Here is a 15,095-nt window from a genome sequence, read left to right as displayed (position 1 = left end):
GTTGATGGATTCTTTGTATAGGAATACAGGACCACTGAGAGTCTTTCAGAACTTAATATGATTCAGAATAACACCAAAGCACAACATGAAAATCCTGTATAATCAACACAGGACCAAAAAAAAAAAAAAAAAGAAAAGAAAAGAAACAGTGAAAGGCGAGGGGAGACGAAAGGAAAACAATAAACTCAAGTTGAGTGGAGTCACAGGGGTTAAGCTTAAATCATTTGCCTGAGATTTCTAGAAGTCAAGGCAGAGAAAATGGCTTTATTAAAGTACTAGGAAGAAAACAAACAAACAAAAGTTAGCTGATATGTATGAAATACTGCAGTCACATTTAGTGTAAATGACTCACATGTATTAAGTTATTCAATAATCACAAATAATTCCTTTTTGCATATGAGGAAATTAAGGTTCAAAGAATTTGAGTGATTGGCTCAAAAGACCATACTCTCAGTCACGTAGAGGTCTTCAAGAAAACAACCAATGAGAACCAACAGAATATGGCTCTGTCTGTGAGTGGGTGTGAGTGTGTGTGTGTGTGAGAGAGAGAGAGTGTGTGTGCGTGTTAGACATTAACGAGTAAGAGGGAGAGAAAGGGAAAGGAAAAATGAGGAGAGGAAGGAGAAGACAAGGCAGAGGGAGGGAGGGAGAGAGAGAGAGAGAGAGAGAGAGAGAGAGAGAGAGGAAGATGGCAGGCCTGAAATCTGCCAGGCAAGCCAGCAGACTGGAGTCTCAGGGAAGAGGCGATGTAGCTTGACTTCCAAAGCAGCCTAAAGGCAGAATATGCTCTCCCTTAGGAGACTTTAGTCTTCTCTGATTGGATGAGGACTCCCAACACTATACAGACTAAGCTGGTTTCCTCAGAATCTACTGCTATTTGTGCCATTGTTGCTGTTCATTTGCTAAGTCTTGTCTGACTCTTTGAGACCTCATGGGCTTGTAATCTGCCAAGCTCCTCTGTCCATGGGATTTCCCAAGCAAGGATACTGGGTTGCCATTTCCTTTCCAGGGGATCTTTCCAGACCCAAGGATCAAACCTCTGTCTCCTGCACTAGCAGGTATATTCTTTACTGCTAAGCCACGACGGAAGTGTGCTGTTAATGTTAATCTCATCTAAAAACACTTTCAGGTTAACATCCAGGATGGTGAAAGATGAAATATCTTGCTACTGTGGCTTCAGTTCAGTCCAGTTCAGTCGCTCAGTCGTGTCCAACTCTTTGTGACCCCATGAATTGCAGCACACCAGGCCTCCCTGTCCATCACCAACTCTCGGACTTCACTCAGACTCACGTCCATTGAGTCAGTGACGCCACCAAGCCATCTCATCCTTTGTCGTCCCCTTCTCCTCCTGCCCCCAATCCCTCCCCAGCATCAGAGTCTTTTCCAATGAGTCAACTCTTGACATGAGGTGGCCAAAGTACTGGAGTTTCAGCTTTATCTTAGCATATAAAATTAACAATCACATATGGTTAATATGATCGTAAAGCCCACAGAACTTCTAGTGTCCCACACTATAAAATATCATTTTACTATCTTTCCGAAAGTATAAGTTTCAAGCCATTCACCAATATAATGAGGCAGGATTAAATGGGTTAATTTCTCAGATGAGTGATTACTAGACACATACATATATTCAGTGGGATGTATTTGCATTCAGTAGAAGAGACAGTAGAGCAAATTTGGTAAGGACATAGTTACTGGAATCAGATACCTCTTGATTTCAAGTTCCAGGCTCTACCACATTCAAAGTGAGTGTAAGCAACCTGTTAACTTCCCTAAACCTCAGTTTCTTTATCTGTAAAATGGAACATAATACCTAATTTACGGACCTGTTGTAGGAGTAAGTACAGTGATCATCATCAAGATCTTAATATAGAGCCATCACAATAAATACTACTTGTTTTACTGAAAAATAGCAATTCTGACTTGATAATGATGATGTGACAGTTAAGAGCATAACAGGAAGGTTTTACCTCTGAAGCAGTTGGGCAAACACATAACTTGTCTTGACTTTCTATTAGTTACAAGAGAAAACCAGCCAAGTAATGATGCTTTTAATAAGCAGGAGAAAAATAAGAAAAACAAAGGAAACAGAAGGATCAAACCAACAAAACAGTGTTAAAGAGCTATCAATTCACTGGTCCATGGCTTACTGTCAACTCATTACCCATTTTTAACCTGTTTCTGGCATAATAAAAACAAAATTTTAAAGTTGTTAATTTTTTTATAAAGCCAAACTTTCCAACTAGAGGATACTATTTTGAGATAATGTCCTTCTTATATTATTGATTTTAACAATATTCATACCTTTTAAAATAATGACAGTATCTAGTAAGGTTTTTTCTTCTCCTTTTTTCTATGACTATAGGTGACAAAATAAAAAAAAAGCTGACATTTACTTCAGAGACACTATCTTCTCTTTAATTTTAATATTTTGTGATTTTTAAAAGCCTGGAAACCATGGTTCTACTGTCCATTAGTGGAGCTTTAGGGAAGAAGATTCTGAGATGTGTGATTGCACAAAGTGAAATAATCAGAAGGCAATGGCAACCCACTTCAGTACTCTTGCCTGGACAATTCCATGGACGGAGGAGCCTGGTAGGCTGCAGTCCATGGAGTTGCTGAGAGTTAGACACGACTGAGTGACTTCACTTTCACTTTTTACTTTCATGCACTGGAGAAGGAAATGGCAACCCACTCCAGTGTTTTTGCCTGGAGAATCCCAGGGACGGGGGAAGGAACCTGGTGGGCTGCTGTCTATGGGGTTGAACAGAGTCAGACACAACTGAAGCGACTTAGCAGCAGCAACAGCAGCAGATATTCCTGCCATGGTAAAGAATACCAATTATTGGAAGGAATATCTATGCATATTATAATGAAAAAATAATCACTAGCATACATATAAAATTCATCATGACTAATTCATACTCTTATATAACTAAATGCAGATAGGTGTGTCTGATTTAAAACAAATAAAAAGAAGACTGTTTATCTCTCGATAAGAAGCACACTCAAAATAAAATGCATAGAAAGAATAGGGTGGAAAAAATCTGTATTGAGCATCAAGTGAACAAATGCCTGTGAAGCTATAACAATAGAGATCTTAACAATAATCTCATTATATACCAGTGCCAAGAGAAAGCTTTTCATGAGCAAATAACAATTTTGAATTTACATGCAACAAATAACAGAGATTCAAAATACACACAGCAAAACCTTAAAATATTATGGCACGTGAAAAGATGCTCAAGATGGTTAATTACCAGAAAATGAAAATAAAAGCAATGATTTACCGATCATTAACCAATGCGATACCGTCTCACATCTGTCAGAATGCTGCTGCTACTGCTAAGTCGCTTCAGTCGTGTCCGACTCTGTACGACCCCATAGACAGAAGCCCACCAGGGTCCCCCGTCCCTGAGATTCTCCAGGCAAGAACACTGGATTGGGTTGCCATTTCCTTCTCCAATGCATGAAAGTGAAAAGTGAAAGTGAAGTCACTCAGTCCTGTCCGACTCCTAGCAACCCCATGGACTGCAGCCCACCAGGCTCCTCCGTCCATGGGATTTTCCAGGCAAGAGTACTGGAGTGGGGTGCCATTACCGAATATCCATCATCAAAAAGTTTACAACTGCTGGTGAGGATATGGGGAAAAGGGAATCCTTAAATGCTGTTGGTGGGAATGTAAATTGGTGCAATCACTATGGAAACAGTATGGTCGTTCTTCAAAAAACTAAAAATAGAATCACTGTACAATTCAGCAATTCCATTCCTGGGTATATATATGAAGAAAACTGAAAAAAAAAAAAACCATCAAAAAATTACATGCACCACAATGTTCATAGCAGCTCCGTTTACAATGGCCAAGGTACAGAAGCAAGCCAAGTATCCATCAACAGAAAAATGGACAAAGATGTGGTATATATTTACAATGGAATATTAGCCATAAAACAAATGAAATTCTACCATTTGTAGCAACATCACTGGACCTAGATAATATTATGGTGAATTAAATAAGTTAGTCAGAGAGAGACAAATACTGTATGATATTAATTTTATGGAATCAAAAAATAAAACATGTATATAGCAAAGCAGAAGTAGACTGACCGATATACCAAATAAACTAATGGTTACAGGGTGGGGAAAGGAGGGAAGAGGAAGATAGGGAAGGGGATTAAGAGATACAAATCAACATGTATAAAAATACATAAGCAACAAGGATATATTGTACAGCACAGACAATTATCATATTAATAGCTATTATTTTGTAATAACTTTCAATCAGTTCAGTTCAATTCAGTCACTCAGTCATGTCCGACTCTTTGTGACCCCATGAATCGCAGCACGCCAGGCCTCCCTGTCCATCACCAACTCCTGGAGTTCACTCAGACTCACGTTCATCAAGTCCATGATGCCATCCAGCCATCTCATCCTCTGTCGTCCCCTTCTTCTCCTGCCCACAATCCCTCCCAGCATCAGGGTCTTTTCCAATGAGTCAACTCTTTGCATGAGGTGGCCAAAGTACTGGAGTTTCAGCTTTAGCATCAGTCCTTCCAATTAAAACCCAGGACTGATCTCCTTTAGGATGGATTAGTTGGATCTCCTTGCAGTCCAAGGGACTCTCAAGAGTCTTCTCCAACAACACAGTTCAAAAGCATCAATTCTTCAGCACTCAGCTTTCTTCACAGTCCAACTCTCACATCCATACATGACCACTCGAAAAATCATAGCCTTGACTAGACGGACCTTTGTTGGCAAAGTAATGTCTCTGCTTTTGAATATGCTATCTAGGTTGGTCATAACTTTCCTTCCAAGGAGTAAGCATCTTTTAATTTCATCACTGCAGTCACCATCTGCAGTGATTTTGGAGCCCAAAAAAACAGTCTGACACTATTTCCACTGATTCCCCATCTATTTGCCATGAAGTGATGGGACCAGTTGCCATGATCTTCGTTTTCTGAATGTTGAGCTTTAAGCCAACTTTTTCACTCTCCTCTTTCACTTTTATCAAGAGGCTTTTTAGTTCCTCTTCACTTTCTGCCATAAGGGTGGCGTCATCTGCATATCTGAGGTTATTGATATTTCTCCTGGCAATCTTGATTCCAGCTTGTGCTTCTTCCAGCCCAGTGTTTCTCATGATGTACTCTGCATAGAAGTTAAACAAGCAGGGTGACAATATACAGCCTTGATGTATTCCTTTTCCTACTTGGAACCAGTCTGTTGTTCCATGTCAAGTTCTAACTGTTGCTTCCTGACCTGCATATAGGTTTCTCAAGAGGCAGGTGAGGTGGTCTGGTATTCCCATTTCTTGAAGAATTTTCCACAGCTTATTGTGATCCACACAGTCGAAGGCTTTGGCATAGTCAATAAAGCAGAAATAGATGTTTTTCTGGAACTGACTTCCTTTTTCCATGATCCAGCAGATGTTGGCAATTTGATCTCTGGTTCCTTTGCCTTTTCTAAAACCAGCTTGAATACCTGGAAGTTCATGGTTCACGTATTGCCGAAGCCTGGCTTGGAGAATTTTGAGCATTATTTTACTAGCGTGTGAGATGAGTGCAATTGTGCAGGAGTTTGAGTATTCTTTGGTGTTGCCTTTCTTTGGGATTGGAATGAACACTGACCTTTGCCAGTCCTGTGGCCAGTGTTGAGTTTTCCAAATTTGCTGGCATATTGAGTGCAGCACTTTAACAGCATCATCTTTCAGGATTTGAAATAGCTCAACTGGGATTCCATCACTTCCACTAGCTTTGTTCATAGTGATGCTTTCTAAGGCCCACTTGACTTCACATTCCAGGGTGTCTGGCTCTAGGTGAGTGATCACACTATCGTGATTATCTGGGTCATTAAGATCTTTTTTGTACAGTTCTTCCGTGTATTCTTGCCACCTCATCTTAATATCTTCTCCTTCTGTTAGGTCCAGACCATTTCTCTCCTTTATTGAGCCCATCTTTGCATGAAATGTTCCCTTGGTATCTCTAATTTTCTTGAAGAGATCTCTAGTGTTTCCCATTTCTGTTGTTTTCCTCTATTTCTTTGCATTGATCTCTGAGGAAGGCTTTCTTATCTCTCCTTGCTATTCTTTGGAACTCTGCATTCAGATGCTTATATCTTTACTTTTCCCCTTTGCTTTTCACTTCTTGTCTTTACACAGCTATTTGTAAGGCCTCCCCAGACAGCCATTTTGCTTTTTTTTGCATTTCTTTTCCATGGGGATGATCTTGATCCTTGTCTCCTGTACAATGTCATGAACCTCATTCCATAGTTCATCAGGCACTCTGTCTATCAGATCTAAGCCCTTAAATCTATTTCTCACTCTCACTGTATAATCATAAGGGATTTGATTTAGGTCATACCTGAATGGTCTAGTGATTTTCCCCACTTTCTTCAATTTGAGTCTGAATTTGGCAATAAGGAGTTCATGATCTGAGCCACAGTCAGCTCCTGGTCTTTGTTTTTGCTGACTATATAGAGCTTCTCCATCTTTGGCTGCAAAGAATATAATCAATGATTTTGGTGTTGACCATCTGGTGATGTCCATGTGTAGAGTTTTCTCTTGTGTTGTTGGAAGAGGGTGTTTGCTATGACCAGTGCATTCTCTTGGCAAAACTCTATTAGCCTTTGCCCTGCTTCATTCTGTGCTCCAAGGTCCAATTTCCCTGATATTCCAGGTGTTTCTTGACTTCCTCCTTTTGCATTCCAGTCCCCTATAATGAAAAGGACATCTTTTTTTGGGAGTTAGTTCTAAAAGGTGTTGTAGGTCTTCATAGAACTGTTCAACTTCAGCTTCTTCAGCATTACTGGTTGGGGCATAGTCTTGGATAACTGTGATATTGAATGGTTTGCCTTGGAAATGAACAGAGATCATTCTGTCATTTTTGAGATTGCATTCAAGTACTGCATTTCAGACTCTTGTTGACCATGATGTCTACTCCATTTCTTCTAAGGGATTCCTGCCCACAGTAGTAGATGTAATGGTCATCTGAGTTAAATTCACCCATTCCAGGTCCAAGGTAAGGAGTAGCGCTTTGCTGGAGCGGCCGTGAAGAGATATCCCACGTCCAAGGTAAGAAAAACACAAGTAAGATGGTAGGTGTTGTGAGAGGGCATCTGAGGGCAGACACACTGAAACCACAATCACAGAAAACTAGCCTATCTGATCACATGGACCACAGCTTTATCTAACTCAATGAATCTAAGCCATGCCGTGTGGGGCCACCCAAGACAGGCGGGTCATGGTGGAGAGGTCTGACAGAATGTGGTCCACTGGAGAAGGGAATGGCAAACCACTTCAGTATTCTTGCCTTGAGAACCCCATGAACAGTATGAAAAGGCAAAATGATAGGATACTGAAAGGGGAACTCCCCGGGTCGGTAGATGCCCAATATGCTACTGGAGATCAGTGGAGAAATAACTCCAGAAAGAATGAAGGGATGGAGCCAAAGCAAAAACAATACCTAGTTGTGGATGTGACTGGTGATAGAAGCAAGGTCCGATGCAGTAAAGAGCAATATTGCATAGGAACCTGGAATGTCAGGTCCATGAATCAAGGCAAATTGGAAGTGGTCAAACAAGAGATGGCAAGACTGAACGTTGACATTCTAGGAATAACTTTCAATGGAGAATATATAAAAATATTGAAATCACTGCTATACATGCCTGAACTAATATAATGTTGTAAGCCAATGATATACTGGCTTACAATAAAAAAAGGAGAAAAGATGGGAAAATTCACAATCATGGGTTAGAAATTTTAACTATCTTCCTAGTTGCTAATAGCTCAAGCTAACCAAAAAATTAGTAAAACTGAACAAGTGTGATCTGATTATGAGATGTATGATCCACACTCCAAAATAAGAAAATTAGTATTTTTAAAAATCAGAATTGGTTATTTATAAAAAGTGACTAGATGTCAAGATACAAGGCAAATATCAGTAAACAGCAAGCAACTAACATCATGCAAATGATGTCATTTGACCACAATACAATAAAATTCAACATTAATGAAACTCATGAGTCCATATGTAAATAATTTATAACATAACATATACACATACACATAGGATTTACTTCAATAGTTATGTAACATTTTATTCTATGTGTGACTCATATTCGAAGGTATAGCAAAATGGTAATATCTGCCTAATTTTAGTAGTGTTTCTTACATTATATAAATTTGAAACTTTTGCTACAGGATACTATCACTTTATATTTTAAGAAAGAGAGGGGGAGGAATGAAATAAAAAAGGATCTAATTCTTTAAAAGGAGGTAAGAAAAATGGCCCCCTAAAAGTATATATGCAATGATTAATATAAATGTAGAACGTGACCTTAAAAAATAGCTTGTCACTTGGAACTATTCAATCAGAACCAAGATGGCTACTCATCTGTCATATAAAACAGTTTCCAACATTAAGTAAAAGCATTAGATAGCATTTTAAATTCTTAAGATTTTTATATTTCAAAAACTGATTTGGAGGGAGTCCAGACTACAATTTCTGAGACATTTATACAAAGGCTAAGACAAAAATTCATATCTATAACAATTTCTATATCTAGAAATATCCCATACAGAAAAAAAAAATCACCTTTATACAATCATTTTAACATATCTTAAAATAGCATTTTCAGTGGGTACTGTAAAAGATATTTTAAAATTTCTAAATATAATATCTACAGGTTCCTTCTTGCCTCCATTCTTAGCTCCTGGATTAGCAACTAATGGATCAACCGCAGACTTAGAATATTATGTAATATCTGAACATTTTCAGAGATAAATAATTTCACTGCTAAGTCACTTCAGCTGTGTCTGACTCAGTGTGACACCATAGACGGCAGCCCACCAGGCTCCCCTGTCCCTGGGATTCTCCATGCAAGAACACTGGAGTGGGTTGCCATTTCCTTCTCTAGTGCATGAAAGTGAAAAGTCAAAGTGAAGCCACTCAGTCGTGTCCGACCCTCAGTGACCCCATGGACTGCAGCCTTCGAGGCTCCCCCATCCATGGGGTTTTCCAGGCAAGAGTACTGGAGTGGGGTGCCATTAAGTAATTTCACTAGCAGCAAATAAACTCAATAGTACAGTGTTTAATATTAAGATAGAAAATAATAATTTGAACAAGTCATTTTAGTACTGTGAAATTAACACTAGAGAAGGACAAAAGCTCAAAGTCGGCATGCTTTCTCTGTAATCTGTGGGCAGGTTATTTATCCCATCTGTGACAAAAATTTCCAATTTCTATTTAATTATTTAATTTCTGAATTCCAATTTCTATTTAATTATAAATTCTATAAACTTCAGATAAATGGTTTAAGTGTAATAGAAAAGAGGTAATAGCTTTCTTTTCAAAGACATTTTTCATTCTATGACCTGAAAGCATATAATAAAATCCTTTTCCAACTTTATACTATTTTGAGAGATTACTACAACATTTGATAACATAAAAAGAATATAAAGCTTCTATCAAATCAATTGGCTTCCCATTATAAGCAACTACCTGGAGCTGAAATAATACAGACTGAAAACAAATGTTAATTTCTAAAGTAAAAATTCAGATTACATTAACAATTTATGTAAGAGCTGATTGACATGCAATTATAGAAAAATGGAAAATATCAATTTTAAGTACCAATACTATTTGGGAGAAGGAAATGGCAAGCCACTTCAATATTCTTGCTTGGGAAATTCCATGGACAGAGGAGCCTGGTGGGCTACAATCCACGGGGTTGTACAGTCAGATATGATTTAGTAGCTAAACCAACATTAATATTTTGTCCATCTAAAATGATAATTCTGCTTCCAATGTTGATTTACTTGTACCCCCACCACCATTCTTCCTTACCTGTCTCCCTACATCCAGTTAATCACTCATCTGCAGCTCAAATCACATACCCTTCATACAGTACCTCAGTGATATTTTCAAAGCAATAATATTATCATGTTACTCTCCTCCCACAATGCATGAACATGCTTCTACCATGTAAAGAATAAATCCCCAAATATTTGGCCCAAGAAATCCTTCAATCATTGCCCCTACATCTTATCCAACCTTATCTCTTACCACCCTCCCTCACTTCACACTCCACTTTATACCCACACAAATACTTGCCATACTTCAAACATATCATATTCTCTCTTTACAGTTTCAGCTCTACACACTGTTCTTTCTGGCTTAATACCCTCAGCCTATGCATCTGGGAGCCTCAGCATAAACATGATCTTCTTTGAAACTATCCCTGAGGCTCGCCTTACCTCCACATAGTGAATTGTGATCCCTTTTGATCGTAAATATCTTGAGAATAATTCTAACACTTGTTTTATAAAACTGCTGTTATGGTATATTCTATTTGCTTTTTCAGGGATGAAGAATTTTATCCATGAAGAATTTATCCAATGAAGAATTTACCATTAGGTCTTATTTCTCAGCTCCTAGGATAGGACCTAGCATACTCTGGCTTCAGAATATAAAAATACAAGAATAAAAATATAATGATTAGTATGTCCATATATTTAAATACTTTAAATAAGAAAAGTAAACCATATTTTCTCTTTAAATCTACAACAAACTTTAAATCTTTAAGTTTTTTCTGCTATATCTCAATTTATATTTTTGACTACATTGTTGTGTTTTTATCTTTAATTTTCTGTCATTAATATCTTCCTCCTAATAGCCTAATTTGCTTTATCACTTTTATGTTTATCCTTTATTTATCTTATCTTCCCCATAGCACCATGTAAAATGTATCCAATTTAAGAAGAAACATCTTTAACTTATAAAAATTAACTCAATATGTTTTATATGCAGATATATATTAGCTAAATTTTATATTATTTTCTTAAATATCTATGGCTATTATATTCCTGTTTCTATATGACTTTTTGTATAACATTTTTGTCATTATTTTATTTGTTCAATCTGGCATTTGTCAGACACTTGGATAAATTCTATACTGGGAATAGATTAGAGAGTATTTTTATTCTCTACCAATCTTATTTTATGGTTTTACTTTGAGGAACTTACTAATAACAGAGAACAAGACAAAAAAATTCACTGAACAATCTAAAAGTATGACATAATATTAAAGCTGAAAAAACAAAGTTCAAGAGAATTTAAGATACACCTTTCAAATTTAGTTTTAAATTACTGATTCACCTCTTCTAAACTTGACTTCTTAAAACCCAACATGACTAAATTTTTGTCTCACTTTAAACCAGATTAAAAAACGAAACAACCACAAATCGATAGTGGTTGATATGCACTTTAAAGATCCCTAGATTATTTTTTGTATCCCTAGATTAGAGATAGCATTGAAAATTACAACAGGAGTTCATTAATGCATTCATTCAACAAACACTGGGAATCTCTTGAGTTACGGACTCTGCCAGGCACTGATAATCAGAGAAAAGCATGTCAGTCACAATATTCAAAAACTCACACTTAACAAGTTGCAGTTTGCAAATTCAAACAATCAAAGTGTCCAGGCAGAAAACACAAACAAGTAAAGCAAATCAGGCACAGAAAAACACAAGTCAGCATAACGAAGTTTTATAGATATGTTTAGGGATATAAGAGGAAGTGGCATGGGCTCTTGTGAACTAGAAAATATGGGTTCTATTAAGGAGGGAAATAACTGCTGACAGCTTACCAACTATTACCTTAAGGAATTAGCCCAGAGCTGCCTGAAACACAATTTGTAAAAAGAATCCAGAAATCCTGATTTCTATATGAAACTCCTTGTAGTTCAAATATTCATAATTACAACCACTCTGAAAACAAACAACACTGTGGGGACCAATATAGTACAATTCAAGAAAAACAAAGCAAGACAACACCTTATTGACTGGTTCTGGTCCACTGGCCACTAGATCCCACCTCGAGGTTAAACTCTAGCTTTATATAAAATATAATCTATTCACTTATGGATATTTCCTTTCAACATCCCACCAAAATGAGTTTCATGATTACAAGATCATATTGGAGTTGAGCCAAGGCAGAGAAGGAAAGTCATCTTCTCCACGCTGTCCCACTACTAGAGAAAGGCTGAAGGGTTTCAAACTGCTATGAATTCAATGCTCATCATTCATCCCATGCTTCCTCCTCTTAGTATTGTAGCTTGCTGGTCAGTTTTCTTATACCTCCGTCTTCAGTTTGTATATATTTTCCAGATAGAAAGTACAAATAAACAGGAACATGCCATTTATGAGAACAAAAAATTAGTCACACGTGAAATATTTTATGATGGTAAGAGAATACATTTTCTGAAGGGGTCTGATATAAGTTGAGAACTCAAATCACACAAGTAATCTGTTTTATCTCACCACTCGACAATATGTATTTAAATGAAGTATTTCAGGATTTAACAATACAATCTCCTTGCTAAACTATAGTATATTGTGGTATGATGGCTCATGAAATCAATATGCCTTCTAATATATTATGGTTTTAAGGCTAATTTTAGAAACTGTTTTCTCTTCCTCTTTGATAATGTTCACTCAGTGTTTTGTCTCTTTATAATAAACTAGCCTGGGGGGAAAATTCTCATACAATTTATAATATCATTTCTCAAGAACAAATATTATATATATGTGCGCATGTGTGTGCACGTATATGTATCTTATACTAGTGTGAAAGTGAAAGTGTTAGCTGCTCAGTTGTGTCCGACTCTGTGACCCCATGGACTGTAGCCCGCCAGGTGCCTCTGTCCATGGGAATTCTCCAGGCAAGAATACTGGAGCGGGTTGCCATTCCCTTCTCCAGGGGATCTTCCTGACCCAGGGAGAGAAATCAGGTCTCCTGCATTGCAGGCATATTCTTTACTGTCTGAGCCACCAGGGAATCCCCATCTTATATTAAAATATGAATTTATTCTTGCCTGGAAAATCCCATGGACGGAGGAGCCTGGTAGGCTGCAGTCCATGGGGTCGCTAAGAGTCAGACATGACTGAGCGACTTCACTTTCACTTTTTACTTTCAAGCATTGGAGAAGGAAATGGCAACCCACTCCAGTGTTCTTGCCTGGAGAATCCCGGGGACGGGTGAGCCTGGTGGGCTGCTGTCTCTGGGGTCGCACAGAGTCGGACAAGACTGAAGCGACTTAGCAGCAAGGAATTTTTGTAATTGGTAACGTACAAGTCCTCATTGCTTGAATAGCTCCTCATATTCCTGGATTTTTCTTTCTGCTTACTAGCCTCTTAACAGTTATAAATCACGAAAAGATGTGAAATTCAGTGCAGTGTCGGGAGACATAACTGGGTTGATAAGAGGTAGTGCAGTGGTAAAGAATCTGCCTGCCAATGCAGCAGACACAAGAGAAAAGGGTTTGATCTCTAGGTTGGGAAGATCACCTGGAGTAGGAAATGGCCACCCACTTCAGTACCCCTGCCTGGAAAATTCAATGGACAGAGGAGCCCAGTGGGCTACAGTCTATGGGCTTGCAAAGAGTAGGGCAAAACTGAGTATGCATGTGCACGCTTCCACACACGTATACACACACACACTTCATTAGACACTTGAAGGTGAACCCCAGGCAGAAACAAAATGCACTAGAAAAAGATAGCTTTAAAATTTTCAAAATAAAAGCTGCTAAAATCATTCTCATAGAGTTGTAAAGTGAACACTTATCAAAGATTTTAATTAGCTTGTTAATGAATGACTAAATTAACAGATGTTAAGCCTGGTTCAAAAGAGAACTTAGAGTACCATATATTTATAGTCAGAAAGAATATGCTGAAATGAGTTTACTAATTGATACAAAACTGCTGATCATTATCTACATTGAGATAAACAACTGAGAGGAAACTATTTTTTTCTATGGACAGGAATTAGGAGTTATTTATCTTACTATCAGATTTCAACAACTTAACTTATAGCTCTGTGAAGATATAAAATAAACTAATCAAAGGCAAGCAAAGGTGAAGATAACTCAGAGGATGAACTAGTTGGATTCTACTAAAATACAGTCTTCACAACTTTTCCTTATAATATTAAGGAACATTTGCTTATTTCAGAATTAGCCCAAATAATAGACCTAAACAAATATTAACCTTGAAAAACCAATGTCTAACATTACCTCAAGCACATTTTCAACTTGATGGAATGACTAACTCGAGAATAAAATTTTAGTTATATAACTTCAAATTCTTGATTCAGTGAAAACTCATGATCTCAGAAAGAATTTAAAATAAATGGAATTTCTAACAAGAGACAGAATCAGTCTTCACTAATTAACATAGATATTTTATGATTTTAAATAGATGAAGTAGAAGTGAACAAATCAAATAATTAAAAATTTGATTCCAGTAGATAAGAAAAATGGCAAAGACAAACTTAAACACTAAAGTCTAAAATAATAACAAAAATCAGGTTAGAATATTTGCTCTGGAACGTATTCTCTATGTGATCAGTTCTGTTCAGTCACTCAGTCATTTCAATTCTTTGTGACTCCATGGACTGCAGCACGCCAGGCCTCCCTGTCCATCACCAACTCCCAGAGTTTACTCAAACTCATGTCTGTTGAGTCGGTGATGCCATCCAACCATCTCATCCTCTGATCTGTCTCCTTCTCCTTCTGCCTTCAATCTTTCCCAGCATCAGGGTCTTTTCCAGTGATTTAGTTCTTCCCATCAGGTAGCCAAAGTATTGGAGTTTCAGCTACAGCATCAGACCTTCCAATGAATATTCAGGACTGATTTCCTTTAGGATGGACTGGTTGAATCTCCTTTCAGTTCAAGAGATTCTCAAGAGCCTTCTCCAACACCACAGTTCAAAAGCATCAATTCTTCGGTGCTCAGCTTTCTTTATAGTCCAACACTCACATCCAAATAAGACTACTGGAAAAACCATAGCTTTGACTAGATGGACCTTTGTTGGCAAAGTAATGTCTCTGCTTTTTAATATGCTGTCTAGGTTGATCATAACTTTTCTTCCAAGGAGCAAGCATCTTTTTATTTCATGGCTGCAGTCACCATCTGCAGTGATTTTGGAGCCCCCCAAAATAAAGTCTATCACTTTTCCCATTGTTTCTCCATCTATTTGCCATGAGGTGATGGGACCAGATGCCATTATCCGATGCTGTAAAGAGCAATATTGCATAGGAAC

The 15,095-nt window shown here is 37.7% G+C and overlaps 1 protein-coding gene across 1 annotated transcript in view; it reads right to left on the bottom strand.

Moving 5' to 3' along the window:
- PCLO (piccolo presynaptic cytomatrix protein) overlaps nucleotides 1-15,095 on the bottom strand; it is a 375,834-nt gene that overhangs the window by 213,778 nt on the left and 146,961 nt on the right. The window lies entirely within an intron of this gene.

The sequence above is a fragment of the Capricornis sumatraensis genome, chromosome 5 (genome assembly GCF_032405125.1).
Source record: "Capricornis sumatraensis isolate serow.1 chromosome 5, serow.2, whole genome shotgun sequence".
NCBI lineage: Eukaryota > Metazoa > Chordata > Mammalia > Artiodactyla > Bovidae > Capricornis > Capricornis sumatraensis.
Note: the sequence above shows the minus strand (reverse complement) of the source record. Positions and strands in the feature narration are given on the sequence as shown.